This window comes from Meles meles, chromosome 5 (assembly GCF_922984935.1).
Source record: "Meles meles chromosome 5, mMelMel3.1 paternal haplotype, whole genome shotgun sequence".
Taxonomy (NCBI): domain Eukaryota; kingdom Metazoa; phylum Chordata; class Mammalia; order Carnivora; family Mustelidae; genus Meles; species Meles meles.
Window position 1 is genome coordinate 142,775,397 of NC_060070.1, and position 15,847 is coordinate 142,791,243.

At 47.1% G+C, this 15,847-nt stretch overlaps 1 protein-coding gene across 6 annotated transcripts in view; it reads right to left on the reverse strand.

Annotated features, from left to right (window-relative positions):
* The window catches only part of ATXN1 (ataxin 1), a 394,638-nt gene that overhangs the window by 187,125 nt on the left and 191,666 nt on the right, over positions 1 to 15,847 (reverse strand). The window lies entirely within an intron of this gene.

Here is a 15,847-nt window from a genome sequence, read left to right on the forward strand (position 1 = left end):
TGAAACGAGAACCTCACAACAAAAGGGGGGCTGAGGGTAGTGCCTGGGAAATCATTTCTCAGGTGGGTCTTTTAAACTATGTCGGTAGCCCCACTGAGCGGCTAAGTCTTAATAAGTGACCAGCGTACCCTGTGACTACCCTAGGCCCTTTCCCCACACACCTTCCCCACCCCAAAACGGCGCACCCCCCCCCGCCGCACACCCCCACCACTGAAGCCAGTCACCCCAAAGGGGTCTGTAACGCGGCTCGGGGGGGATGTGGACTTGGCAGAGAGATGCCGACTGAGTAATCTCTTGAGGAAGCCACGGTGTTTGGGATCAAGTGTGGGAAAGAACCGAGCTGAGGGGAGTGTTGGAAGCGGAAGCCTGAAAGACAAAGAGAGATAAGGGGGTGAGAGCAACAGATTGTGTAATCGACATCACATAAGGAACTCGGCTCAAGATCCAAGTTTTTAGAAACTTCCAGAGACTGTTTTAAAGACGCCTTGGCAGGTTTAGGAGGGGATGTGAAACAGAGCTGCTCCTGGACTGGCAAATCGTTCAAGACCCCGGAGCCTTCGGGATGAAGTCTGCGGGCTCCAAGAAGACCACGGTTTGCCCTACAAGGAAGGGAGTGCTGTGGCCGCTCAGGCAGCGGGGACGGTCTCCTTCGTGGGATGTCCACGGGCTGCAAGTTCCCAGACCCAGGATTCAGCAAGGTGCCCCCCCCAAGTCCTGGAGACCAGCCTGCCCACTGACCTGTTCCGCAGGCCTAGGGGGTGGCAGGCGGTTCTGCCTCCTGAGAAGCTCAGAGTCTCACTGAAAACACTTGCAGGAGCAAAGATGGTACACGCTGGTACAAGCTCTGAGCACCTTCTTTTTAAAGCAACACTTTAGAATCCGCTCACATACATTAACCTTTTCATCCTAACGGCAGCAAGATGTCTACGGCAAGAACCAGCAAGATGAGAAAAGCTAATTTCAGAGTAGACCCGAGCCTGCCTCTCAGCTCAGGTGCACATCAGCTGTGGGACTCAAGTTGTATAAACTCTCAAAATGCTCTCCCCCCTGGCAATACGAGTGCCCACTTCCTAGCCCTTTCCACGTTCTCAGTGCAGCATCTGGCCTGTGGGAGAGACTGGGGGAAAGAAACCGCTTTTGCGCCATGTGGCACGAGGACTTTCTAGGTCTGCATCAATCCGGAAGACACAGGAGAGACTTTTATAATTTGCCAGGATGTGAGTACCTGTATTGTCCTCTCTTGTGCCCCAACCTCTCAAAATTAGAGGAGTCGAATGAGAGCAGAGCAAAACATTTACTGTGAGTACTTAGAAAACATACTTGAGGAAAAGAACAAAGAAAACAAGTCCATAGGCCCCACTAATAATCACTATGAACTTCTCGCTTATGTGGCTTCAGGATCTCTCCTACAGTCAGGTATACAGAGTTTCTCAGACAAAGACTTACATAAATAAAATTATACACATACCTGTAATTTATTCCTAACATAACAAAACAGCAGTCATGCTGTTTTGCAGCTGATGACACTTTCCTTATTATATCACAAACCTTTTTTAAGAGCAATAAATCCATCCCCATCATCATTCTTTTTTTTAAAAGATTTTATTTTTTAAGTACTCTCCACACCCAGCATGGGGTTTGAACTCACAACCCCAGGGTCAAGAGTCGCCTGCTCTCCTGACTGAGCCAGCCAGGTGCTCCTCTATCCTAATGCTTGACTCCTCCATTCAAAGAATGAACCATTAGAGAAACAGTTCTTGAATGTACAGAGTCTACCGACATGCCCCCACGTCTACGAGAAATGACTACACGTGGTAGCACACGGTTCTTTTTTCTTTCACATTTCCGTCAAGATCGAGCAAAGCAAACTGTGATAAATTTCAGAAATCTCAACAACAAAAAACTGTTTGGGTTTGTGTGGGTGTCCCTGAGACTACAAACCGGCACTGAACACCACAGGGAACATCGCCAATGACAATATTTGGTGAGTTTCCAATATATCGGAAGAGGACAACGTTTTAAAGCCTCGGGCTGAGGGTGGACAGAGATACCAACGGTCCAGCTATGAAATCCCAAGCGTGACATTACGGGAGCGTCCTGTTCTCAGCGTGATCACGATGAAGTGACTTAATGATATAAAGGTAAACTGAAAACCGCAGAGTCTTGACTAACCTTCAAAATTATAATCGCATTACGTAAACTTTAAAAAACCTAAAAAAAAAAAATCAGGATTTACCACATTTAGGAAACATCAAGAGGTAGAACGTTTGTACAGACTCAGTATTTCTAATCTAGTTTCCTCCTCGAAGGGAAGGGTTGATTTGGGAAACATATGTGATACAGTTTTGCTTCAGTTGCACGACACATCCTTGTCCTCGATTGAGAAAATCGTGCCATGCCTCGAAATGTGACTGACTAGCAACATTTCAGGAAAATACCACTTTTGGGGGGAGGCTAAGGGAGTGAATGTATCCCCACGATCTGCAAAGAGTGTGGGGCTAATGCCTCCCCCAGTTATGAGGCACCCTTTCTAAGTACTGTCGACATCGCTTGGACAAGCAGGCAGGAGGTGGAGGACGGGGAGGGAGCAGCGGAGAAAGGCAGGACTGAATGTTGGCATCAGAAAAATGCCAAATCCACTACCAGCTAGAAAATCTCGGAGGGACCCAAAGTGGAGGAACAAAGGAGAGAAACATTAACAGTTTGACTTGTGAAACCACAAATGGACAGGCAATGGCCCCTTTGCGTGCTACCTTCCAATAAAAATTCTCTTAAGACTTTATCCCTCACCCAGCTGATGCAATTTTGGCGGGTGGGGGGTGGGGAGTGACAATCTGTGAAGGAGTCATGCTCTTGGAAGAGATTTCTACTGTTCTATTTTGACCACGTGGAATAGTCGATGTTAGGAGGTAAGAACACAGATGTTAGATTTTAGCACTAGATAGAATCAGAGAAACATCTCAGCAACCCACACCAGTGACTTTCTACCACAGAATACAGACTGAGCTTCTCCTCCCAGATCTCCTTCGATGGTAAGATCCAGGAGCCAGTGGGCTGTCCCTAGATCTGACAGTGAACTTCTTAAAGGAAGGGTGATTTTGCTGAGCTTAACTCTCTTGTGGCCAGTGCTTTCTCCATGAGAAAGATCCAGATGGTCTGGCCATGTCGAGTGCTAGGCAATGTCTCTTCTATGCCGTCATGGCTAAATGACACACCTCCTTAACTTTGTTTTATAAAGGTCCTTCCTATCTTTGGATGGTGTACATGGGATGGCCCAGTATGCACTCTGTGTGGCAGACCTGTAGAGCCATGGACAATTGTGGTTCAAATTCTAGCATCCCTGTCCGCTGGTGTGCCTCTGGCAAGTACGACCTAGCCAGGAAAACTGGGCTGACACCATATATTCCACACCTGCGATATATTTTTGGACTACTGACTTTGGAAATCTTTGTCTTCTCATTGTATAATCGTGTGGTATCATCCTGGCTAACCACACTGGATGCCTTCCCATTAGCTTCTAGCATGTTCCAAGTGGCTATTTCGTGCCGACAAGATGGCACCTGTCATCTCCGATCTTCCCAAACGCTCTGCAAAATAAGTTCTCTTAGCCCCATTGTTCAGAGGAGGAAAACAAGGCTCAGGACACGCAAGCTACCCGAGGTCGCATAACCAGTCACTGACGAAGTGAGAATGCAAAGCAGGCACCATGCGTGGGGATTTTTACAAGAAAGCTGCGATACGCCGCATTCTGTCGACCACACAAAACAGAGCACTTGCTCTCACCGAATACGCCGATGCTCCTTTTCCAAGTGGCTGTATGGGGGCGGCAAGCAAGGACGCCAGAAGAGTCATCCAGGCTATTGTGCGGCGAGCACGGCGTCAGTCGTCCAACAGGTGCTAGGCAAGCATTCTCCGTGCAGAGCAGCAGCACCAAAGTGCTGACAGTCGCAACGACACAAAATGTAGCCTTGGCAAGTTGGTCTAACAATTACTTTGCAACATTCTGATTACGAACTGCAAGCATGCAATCAACAGCTCAGAGACGATCTCAAATGATCTCCATCAGCATTTTACTTGACTTATCAAAGCGTGGCAGATGGAGCGCATGCTCGTCTGACCTCGACTCAGTGTTAATGACCCACACGCCAAGAATGTGCCGGAACAATAATGATGCAAGAGCGCCAGCCTTGTTGGGGGCCCTTGGTTACAATACGAGCATTTTATTTCGTTCCGTGTTTCCATCTATTACTTCAGGGTAAAAAAAAAAAAAAGTAATAATATTTATGTGCTTCTCATCTGATCTGTTTATCCACCGTCTAACTCAGCTTCAAGATTCAAGTAAGTTTACAAATTTCCCAGGCTTAATATCGCATGTCGTACATCCCTCTACAAAGAATACCTCCCATTTTCCGTTATACATTTTTGTGGGACACGCTCCCCAGTTGTGGCCCAGCTCAGAGAGCTTGGAATTTACATCCTTTATTTCTGTCTTCCCAACCCCTGGCCCAGTGTCCGGCCTCTACGGCAGACACTCAAAATATGCAGAAATGAATGAATTCTCACTGGCCCATGACGAAGAAGGCTGCTTACTGGAAGCATGAAGGAGGCCAAGTTGTTCTGAGAAGTCACCAGGACTTCAAAGGGGAGGATCTGAATTCCAAAACTTGTCTTCAAACTGGAAAGATAATGGCAAATACATACCAAACATTTAGTGGAGAACTACTCTTAGGGAGTAAAAATACACAAATGTCAAAATTAAAAAAAAAAATACGGCCCTCATACCGACTGAAGAAGATCGTCTACAGGAAGACCATCCCAGGAGAGCTAAGCTCAACAGCAAAGCTGATAACTGAGGAGGGAGATAGCATCTGGAGAATGGCTCCCAGGGAGAGTAATTAAAATCACTGGAGGTTAGAGTGCCAGATCTGGAATAGAAGTACCGACGATGGGATTATGGGGCAGTGGGTTGAGGGGAAGAGAGGTCAACTTTCCTTCTCAGAAAGTTAAAGGAAAGAACTACCAAGTGTTCAATGTATCAGCGCTACTATGACCAATGCCTATCACTTCACTGACATCACAGACACAATGGGACAGTAAGAGTCTATGAAATGGAACAAGGACTCCACTTTGCTTTTAGGTAAGTATGATATCTGTAGGAAAATGTGAGGAGGTTCCCCCATTAGTGGGATCCTATTTGGATTATACAAAATGACTTATAAGAAAATACCTTCAGATAGATGCCACTCCTGGCTTGATGATTTCTTGGGTATCTGTGGGTGGGTATGAGTGAGTGAGTGAGTGTGTGTGTGTGTGTGTGTGTATAGGATTTCCAATGGTCTCAAAGAGTATTATCTATAGTAATAAGGTGATATATAAATATAGTAAATGTTTACTATTCTTGAATTGCCAAAACACGCCATGTAGACTTTTCAAAGGCAGTGTCCTGTCCCTATAGCTCAAGAATTCTTCAAGCAGTCAGCATACATTTATCATATGCGCAGCCAAAAGGCGAAACAGATGATGAAACAAAATCAGCAAAACCAACAGGATCTCAGAATTCCAAACTTGGCAATCACTGCCTTGGCAAAGCTGCACCTTGGACTTGGAGGGAGGAGTAAGAGAAGCAGGATGCTATTTTTAGGGTAAAAGGCAGCAAGGTTTTCATGCTGCACACTCTCGGGCCATGCCCCTGCCGTACAACTCCTCTCACTGCCGTTCAAGATCACAGCAACCTCACCCAAGTTCAGTATCAACAGGAAGAGCACCAGGGAAAGGCCAGAGTTAGGGACGATGACTCTGCAGGGGCTCCCTGTGCAGAGCCATGTGTCAGCCACGTCTCAGCCTCCTCTGGTACCAGCACTGTGCTGGGTGCAGAGCTACTGGCCCAGCCAAGTAACAAAGGCCGAAAGGATACATTGTTGGAGGCAAGCTTGAAAAGCTATCCTATGTGTATCTATGTGAGCTTTATAGTTTGCAAAGTGCTCACGGTAGAGTGAACAGCCAGCTATCAATATTGTTATATTATATATAAGATTTTTTTAAAAGGTATCTTTTAAATGTCTACCACAAGCCAAGAGCTCGCAAACTTTCCCAGGAAAGGGCCAGAAAGCAAATGTTTGAGGCTCCGTGGGCCTGATGATCTGTATCACAACCACTCAGCTCTGAGGCACCACGGAAGCCACAGACAATACTGTCCCAATGGACATGGCTGGGTTCCAATAAAGCTTTATTTACAAAAACAGGTGGGGGTAGCATTTGGCCCACAGGCCAGAGTCTGTCAACCCCTGGTCCAGAATATCATCATGCTGGGAAATGAGAAGACATCATCTCAGCTTCCTCCTTTCCCCCCAAATAGATTATATTGCTGTTTATGTGGAAATTAATAAAGGAAACCTCATTAACGTAGACTTGGGAGACTAGAATGGGAGGCTGGTGAGGAGGAGCGGTACCACTCAGCATCAATTGTAAGAAAATTGTTAATTACAGACCCCAAGACAAGAATCATCAGCAGAAAAGAATCCTCAATTACAGGTCCCAACAGGGAGAGATGCACATCGCATCCCCTATAATTCGACCACCCCTGCAACTCAACCAGTGAGAAACGGTCATCACCTTGAACCCTTGTTCTTCTCCAATAGATCATTCCACACAACCCCTCCCAACTTCCTCCTTCTCCATAAAATAAATTTCTTCTTTGTTTGTTGGACTTGCCTATTTCTGTAGCTTCCACGTCCCAAACAGTCATTCTTTTTTTGCTGACAAGTAACTGAAAGTTTTATTTTCAAGGTTAATACTTCGTACAAAGTTAGATGGTAATACCACACAGTGTCCCAAAGCAGCGAGTGACTTAGTTAAACACCCCTCACAGTAAGCGGCGAGGGCAGATCTTTCAATACAAGATGGAGCTCTACAGACTGGCAAGTCTCCGTGTGCTCATCTCTGCGTCACGTATGTGCCAACAGAATGGGCTGCCCCACAGGACACCGGATGAACATTCCTTAGCTTCCCCAAGTCGTGTGCTACCCAGGTAATCAAGAGAACACCTGTGCAACCACAAAAAAACACACAACCTGATTTAAAAAACGGGCAAAGGACTTGAACTGACATTCCTATGGGGAAGATACACGAGTGGCCAACAAACCCTTGAAAAGTTGCTCAACATCCCCAATCAAAGCCACGATGAGGTCGCTCACACCCATGACAGTGGCCATTCACAAACAACGATGAACACAAAGCAATGAAAACAGAAAATAACCCCGTTGGCCAGCATGTGGAAAAACTGCCCCTCTCGATACCCGAAACCTGGAGGTCGTTTGCTAAGTGAAGTAAGCCAGTCATTAAAAGACAAATACTGCACGGTTCCACCTAGCTGAGGTGCTCAGAGCATAAAATCCACAGAGACAGAAAGTGGAACCAGTCGCCGGCAGCTGGGGGTGGAGGGGAAGGGTGTGTGGAGAGTTCCTGCCCAACGAGTGTGGACTGTCAGTTTGGGAAGATGAAAAGCGTTGTGGAGATGGACGGTGCTGTAGCTGTACATCCATGTGAATGAACTTAATGTCGGTCAACTGCATACTTAAAAATAGTAAATCCTAGGGGCGCCTGGGTGTGGTTCAGTCAGTGAAGCACCTGCCTTCGGCTCAGGTCATGATCCCGGGGTCCTGGGAGTGAGTCCCGCGTCGGACTCCCTGCTCAGCCAGCCTGGAATCCGCTTCTCCGTCTGCCTCTGCCTCTCCTCCCAACTCCCATTTATGCGCTCCCGTGCGTGCTCGCTCTCTCTCAAAATAAATAAATAAAACCCTTAAAAATAACAGTAAATTCTATGTTACATATATTTTCCCACAATTTTAAAAAAAAAACAGCTTCATGAATACTTGGCCCTCCATGGGAGCTTTTCAAGTGATTTATTTGGACCAGGATATCCCAAAGACGTCCAAGTCACTCTTGCTTGAGGTGGCTGATTTATGGGAGGCAGCTAAGGAGATTGAGGATTCTAGGAAATCAGTGAAAATTTGAGAGCCTTCCCATCTAGGAACCATTTGGACTAAAAGGGAATATGATGACTCAGAGTGAACTCTGCACAGAATTGTGATATGGCCAGGATGCCTGCAATATTCTGAGTGTTCTATCCCCAAAGATTCCATTTGACTGTAAACCAGGAGGAATGTCAATTATAGGTAGGAATAAAAGTTGAGGAAGTTTACCTCCTTGATGGAAGGCACAAAGCAAGGTAAAAGGTAAAAAAAAGTCCTGGTAATTAAGATACAGCAACTCTATCTTCTTTTAGGATCACAGTGAGAAATTCACCATCTCCAGGTAAGAGTAAGTCTCTCTCTCTCTCCCTAACCTTGCTCTCCTTGGCCACCCACATGGGACCACCATTAGTTGAGCAGCATGAAATGTAAGTTCCTCTGAATCTAATTCAGCATAACACTTAATACCATATCGCATGCATAAGAGGTGACCTCATGAAAGCTGTCTTTATTCAGCATTATTCCATGGACTACTCAGGTATCATCTTTGCAAAAGTCAGGCTAATGGAGGGCTGCATTTCCTACTACAAGCAGAATGCCGCCGAGTCATGGTTTCTCAGCGGAAGGAAAATGGTACTACTTCTTCCCACATTTTTCATAGGAAATAGGAAGATACCTCCAAGCCAGCCCAACCCTGAGAGAGGAGAAAAGTCCTACGGCCAGGCTGCTGATGGAGGACATTGGTGATTACCCTTAGGTGAAGACCGACCTTCGCACGTGTTACCGATAAGACAGAGGGCTGTGGCTTTCCAACTCAGTTACCCAGAATGGTCATCAAAGCTTCCATATCTCCCAATTAAACTGCAATGTTTTCTGGCAATTAGAGTTTTAGCCAATATATAGGAAAATGTAGTTTACATTGGAGGGCACACATATCTCTTCTAACCATTTCTGATAGTTTTTGTCAAGGTATTGAACAAAAAACATGTATATGAAAAAAAAAAAACAACAGGAGAGGGAAAAAAAGAAATTCAGGGTAAGGGTGTATACCAGATATTGAGACAGCTAAAGCCAGCAGCGTGCAGGAAAATGTTGAAGAACTAGCTGGAGGGGAGAGGGGAGCCCCGATTTGTAGTGTTTGCAGATGTCTGTAGTATAAACATTCCCACCATGGCCGATTTCAAGCTAACAACATGGTGCCAACCTGCGCTCCAAATTCCTCAAAATGGAACAGTTGGCTTGTGAGAGCCAGTGAGTCTCGCTCCAACACACACCACTGGCTGAAACCCATCTCCATCATCCCACCAAGATCAATAAACCCCATTTCCTATCTAAAATAACGCTGCTCCCCCACCAAGGCTAAAGCCGGTCAGGAATCAGGCCTCTTCATATCCACCAGAAGATATCTGTTCCCCACATTTTTCTTTCTTTCTTTCTTTCTTTCTTTCTTTCTTTCTTTCTTTCTTTTTTTTAGTGTTCTCATCTTGAATAAACCACGCTCAAGTCCGATCTCACGTAAGAAACCTCCGACGTCTCTGAGATCTTACGAGCTCTTCTCTAGTCCGAGTTTCTCCAGCACGTCGAGTCTACTGTCCTCTCATGGGATTCTAGAGGGCCGGGGTTCCGTGAAGGCAGGGGAAGTTCTCACAGTGCTGGCTAAGCGCAGGGCAGGGTCTGACCTGGCCTGAACTCATTGAAACGTGCTGGCTTGACTGGTGGGGCTAACTTCTGCCCAGACAGCTCCAGGGAGTTCGCGCTCATGCTGTGCCCTCCTGTGCATGCCCAACGCCCACCAAAGGAGGGAAGGAACGAATATTGGTTGAGCATCCAATTCCTGCAAGCCCCTGTGCCCGGAATTGGTCCCTCACACCATTCCTCAAGAAAAGGCATCAGAGCTCACTGGAGAAATGGCTGATTCCGAGACAGGGGCAGGGAAGAGTCAAGATGAGCATGAAGGAAATGCTCCAAAACACCAGCACCATGATGGGAGCGTATCAGAGGGAAACAGGAGACAATCTCCCTAGTATGCTTGAAAGAGCTGCCAATGGCCCAGACTGGAACGACGTGCACCACAAAGTAAACAGCAGTATACTAGATCATGACCTATAGTATGAAATAAACGCCCACACATTCACAGAGATACAAAGAAATGACCGAATAAATACGTGAGTGGGGGAAGACCAGTCTCCCCTGTACAAGAATTCTGAAAACTCTGTGTAGATACTCAGCCTGTGTAGGAACCTAGCTCCCCTCTCCTTAGATGGGGAGTTCTTTCCCAAGATGGGGGTGTGTGTGAAAAGAGTACCTTGAAAGTGTCGAAAACCTGACACACCCCACCTCAGCAGGGAGATCAAGTGCCAGATAGCCACGGGAAATCACACCGACAGTATGTGCCCTTGATACGCACCGTCCAGGAGAGATAGGGCAATCGACCAACTTCAAGAAATACTCATCAGTCATTTTGTAGACTGTCCCTCAACCGGAGTTTTTCTTATCATAACAAAAACAGAGGAAAAACCCCAATTGAGGGACATTCCACAAAACGACTGATCAGCACTCCTCAGCACTGTCAAGGTCATCAAAACACAAGTCAGAGAAACTGTCATGTTCAGAGGAGCTGAAGGAGACATGACATTTAACGGGCTGCGGTCCCCTGGAGGGATCCCAGCACCAAGAAGGGACATCAGGTGAAAACTAAGGAAATGTCAATGAAGTAGGGACTTTAGCTCATACTCCTCCTCCTTCTCCTACTACGACTACTAAGAAATTCTGCCAAGCACTCCGTTAAGTGACTTACACAGGTTATTTTGCTTAATCCTCACAAGGCTGTTAACTGGCTTCATTCCCACTTTACAGATGAACATGATAAGAGATCTAAGTCTTTTGCCTGAGACAACAGAGTCGGTAACTGGAGGAACTCAAGGTGACACTCCCCTCGAATTGTTCGAATTGTTCGAAGACTCTTAGATGTCTCAGCTTCATTAATCCCCACAACAACCGGAGAGAGCCAAGTAGCATTCCCATGATTCCCAGTCCCAGGGAGGAAGCTGAAGGAGAGGGAGGCTGGCTGAGTCACTTGGTGGGGGGGAGGGGAGAGAGCTGGTAAGTGGCAGGACCCGAATCTGAATTATAAGGTACTCCAATGCCGAGGACCGAAAACAGCATACTCAGCCCCTCCATGAAGAACTTCCCCTGCAGTGCCCATTTCACAATGGGCTGTTGAAATCAACGACAAACGTAACAATAATAAATACTGTAGAGTGCGTAGGACGTGCCAATGACTATAAAGATCAACGTGCTTTGCTCTCCCAACAACCCCATGAGATAGGTTCTATTATTATTCCCACCGCGCAGATAGGAACACTGAGGCACAAAGAAAGTATAGGGGTATTAACTCTGCAACTCACCTAACCTCTCTGTATGTTTAAAATTATGCTTAAAAAGTGTGTATATTTAAAAATCTGTGAATGATTGTGTATGATCATCATAAGATGGTTTCTCGGGAATTGTTTATTTGGCCCAAATATACATGTATCTCATTCGTTTTTTGGCATCACACGTCTTAAAAATTAGTTTCCTGGGGCGCCTGGGTGGCTCAGTGGGTTAAAGCCTCTTCCTTCGGCTCAGGTCATGATCCCAGGGTCCTGGGATCGAGCCCCACATTGGGCTCTCTGCTCAGCGGGGAGCCTGCTTCTTCCTCTCTCTCTGCCTGCCTCTCTGCCTACTTGTGATCTCCGTCTGTCAAGTAAATAAATAAATTATTTTAAAAAATTAGTTTCCTGATTTCTCCTTTTCACGTTTTTCACCTAAAAACTTCCTCCCACCGTCCTGCAGTGAAAGACAGCATTTTTGCCAGCCCGTGTGCTAGGCTTTGGCAGTTAAGTAACAGACTTGAGTCCCATGTTTATTAATTAGCAAAAAATCATATATTACATGAGCTCCAGGCTCTGCGGAACTTTCTAATCACTTCTGTGGCTTGGATGGATTTCAACACTTGTACTCATCACCGATCAAAAATATATCATTATTGCCCCAGTCAATAAACAGCTCAGTGAAATGGCACAGTTATAACACATTTATGTCCTTTATAATTTCCATGAACTTGCCCATTTACTCACTCGACCTGCAATTCCTACTTGGCCTGAGCTCCTACAGGCGCTTTTCTTTGTTTGCTTCACACACAGAAGTTTTTCTTGAAATGGGAGTTAATTAAACTCCCATTTTGAGGGAAAAAAAAGTGCCTCTTCTGATTCCAATGATCAACTTGTTGCTGTGTTTCTTAAGAGATAAAAATCTCATTCTGGATCATTTTAGGTGTACGCTATCCTGAGTTTAGATGTCTGACAAATTCATGGGTGCTGGCAAATAGGAAAGCTGTCCAGAGTTCTGTCCCACAATCCTACTCTGCAAATCGACAGCCTCTCCAAAGGTCATAGGAGACAAGTGTCTTTGTCCTGCAAGGCGATGCCCCCATGGGCGGGAGCCGGCTCTCTGCTTACGCTCAGACCAGGGTCCAGAGCGGGAGGAGCTGTGCACTGGAAATGCGCTCTAATCAGAATAGAGCTGCGGTCCAGGAAGAGGGAGGGTCTTCTCGGGAATAATGTGCACAGTCTGCACCCTAGTCTCCCGACCCGGTCATGGTGACCAGCTCAGCAACTTGCCGGATTTGGAATAATTAAATTCCTTGGACCAGCACGAGACATGTGCCCCTGGAGGACAGGAATTCCCTCTTTCTCTGCAGCTTCAACACCCAGGTTCCCCATGACAGTGCAAAGTTTAAGTGGTCAGAGCACCAACTCCAGATCCAACGCCAGGGGGTCTGAAGACCTTGGACATATTTCCTAACCTCATTGTTCAAAACACACAATTTGCAGGAGCACCTCGGTGGCTCAGTCATTAAACGTCTGCCTTTGGCTGGGGTCATGGTGCTGGGACGGAGCCAAGCACTGGGCTCCCTGCTCAGCGGGGAGACTGCTTCTCCCCTCTCCCTGCAGCTCTGCCTACTTGGGCTCTCTATCTCTCGGTCAAATACACAAATAAATAAAATCTTAAAAAAAAAAAAAAAAAGAAGAGGAAGAAGTACAGCATTTACAGAACAATCGTGGTAAAGATGAAAGGGTTAACATGTAAAAAAGCACTCCCAAGGGTCCTGGCAGGAAGTACTGTATATACACCAACATTTGCTATTGTTGACAAAGGCCAAAACAGCTCATTGTCACCAAGGATTCCCAAGTAACGAACCCCACCCACCTGACCCCCAAACTGTCCTTCACCTTCCCACCTGTCCAAAATCTGCTCATTGAAGACCCCCACCTATTCCCATGTAATAAGGCCTGGTCGCCCCCCGCAGTGATGTGAGCGGGCAGAAACTCTTATTTGCAAGCCGGAGGTGTTCATCCAGATTAAATGCAGAGTTCACAGTGCTGTCCACTTCTCCTTTTTTAAGTCAGGGTTTTTCACATGCAGATTTTATCATCAAGCTTCTACTTCCTCTCTTTTCTTGCAGTATTAAAAATCTTTTCCTTTTCAGCTCTGTCCCACCTTCCTGTTGAATTTTTTTTTAAAGGGACAGAAAAAGCAAACCAGCCAGCGAGCTCAGAGGCCTGAGTCTTTTGCTCTCAACTTCACACTGACACTATTACACACCGCCAGGGCCAGCTTAACAGAGAATGGGAATCTAATGAGAAAAGATAAGAGAGGAGCACAGAAAAAGGAACTCTTGAAAATCAGCCCCCCCGATCGTGTCACCAGGCCTGGTGGCCTCGCGGTTTATTCACACATACTGCCTCTCAGTTAGGGGCACGCAATTCGCCTACAGTCAGTTCTTTAAAACCATTAGTCACCCTCACACCGATTTACCTTTAAACAAGGACATTCTGGAACCAGGGATCCACCTATGTGGCTTAGGCGATGGGCCTCAAGGTCAGCGGCTTGAGTAACGCGGTGAGAATGACCTCATTCACCCGCTATAGAACCGTTATATCACCGATCGATACGGAGGCCCGTGCATGTCACCGACACAGCCTCCTCCAGGGAGCACCCCGCGTCCATCGGACACACACGGCGCCCTGAAAGGCGGAGGACACGCGGAACCCAGATCCTTTGGTCTGAGAGAAGCAGCCTTCCCACCTCGAAAGCAGGAAGAGAAGAGAGAGTCCACACAATGGAAACAGAGCACGCTCCCGCTGACGTGACACCTGTCCCACCTTCCCTCTGGGACACAGGATGCGTCCTCTAGGGAAGCATGGGGCAGGAGGGAAGATAAAAACGGAAGTGTAATTGCTGGGGGCGGTAAGAACAGCACACCTGGCCCCTCCAGCAAGGACCTGCTTTACTTGTGGCACCAGGGTGGCTCAGTTAAGCCTCTGCCTTTGGCTCAGGTCATGATCCCGGGGTCCTGGGATGGAGCCCCGCATCGGGCTTCCTGCTCGGCGGGAAGTCTGTTTCTCTCTCTGCCTGCCGCTCCCCCTGCTTATGCTCTGTCTCTCTCTCTCTCTCTCTGACAAATAAATAAATAAAATCCTAAAGAAAAAAAAAAAAAAGAACACGCCCTGCAATGCCCATGTCACAATGCATCGGTGCAAGGATCAAAAACAGTAACAGTAAGAGACGCCAGAGAGTGCTCACTACGTACGAGTCATTGTTCTTTTTTATTTGACCAGTATTAACTCATTTCGCTCTCCCAACAACCTGACGCACTACGTTCTATTATTACGATCATCCCCATTGCACAGATGGGAACACCAAGGTGCGAGGAAGTGAAGTAAGGTGTCTGACGTCCCCTTGGTAAGTGGCCCGAGTTGGGATTCAGACCCAGTTCGGTGGCAGAGTCACCGCCTTGAACTTCAGTCCACGGCAGCACCAGCAACCACGGTAAGGAGGTTTTTTTGTTGTTGCTTGTTTGTTTGTTTTTGCATGCCCTCTACCCTTTCCTTGGCGTAACAGTCCCACATAATCACTTACGAATTTTTCTCCCATCGGAGCCTTGCGTAGGAGAAGTGTCCATATATGTTTGTGGAATGAAGGAATGAGTAACTGACTCGAAATTAATCCTTCAATCCGTCTGTGCCAGAGACAGAGGACATACAATGAACCTTGGCTTCCGACAGGAAAAACAAAGTCCAGGCAAAGCCAAGGACTTCTCCAAGGTCCTGCTGCTTCAAATACACGCTCCTCCCCGACTTACCAGTGGTTTTTAAATGTTCCAAAGCTGTGCAACGTTTTTTAGAAAACACAATCTTTTACAGACACTCAGAACATAAAGGAGTGAGAGGAGGAGCCGGTGCAGGGGGGACAGGCTGTGTCCGGCCCATGACCACCCCGCGTCTACCTGCAGCCCTCAGGCAGAGAACCACTGTGGCACCTTGCATGGCCGCCAGGACCCCGGCCAGGAGCAAAATCCAGGAGCAGCCCCCTGGAACTCCAGCAGAGGACGACCAACCATTTCTAAGCCCCACAGGTCTCCTGCTCCTTGGGCAGGAGGTGGAGGACAGCATTCCCCCTCCCCGCCAACCACTGGCATTCTGGGTCCGGTCCTTCTCCCTCTCGGAAGGAGTGGAGCTCAGAGACCCGTTCTTGGCCTCCTTTCTCATGCATCTCTTTCTGTTTTCTCCTTTGGAGCTGTTCTGTATCTGTTCCCTTTTCAGCCCTGGGGGTTTCCCCCTGATGACTGGAAAAGGGGCAAGCTCTTGTGACCTACCTCTTCATCACCGACTAGAGCAAGAGAGGGCAAACGTGGGCTCTGGGGCCTTGCAAGTGGCTCCCTAGGACAGGGGCACCTTGGATCAGATCTGGGATTCTTCAAAATGGCAGACTCGAGTTCACAGTGTGGCCGAGCTGGGCAGGGAGGGAGCAAATTTTGCAAGACATCTGTTGCT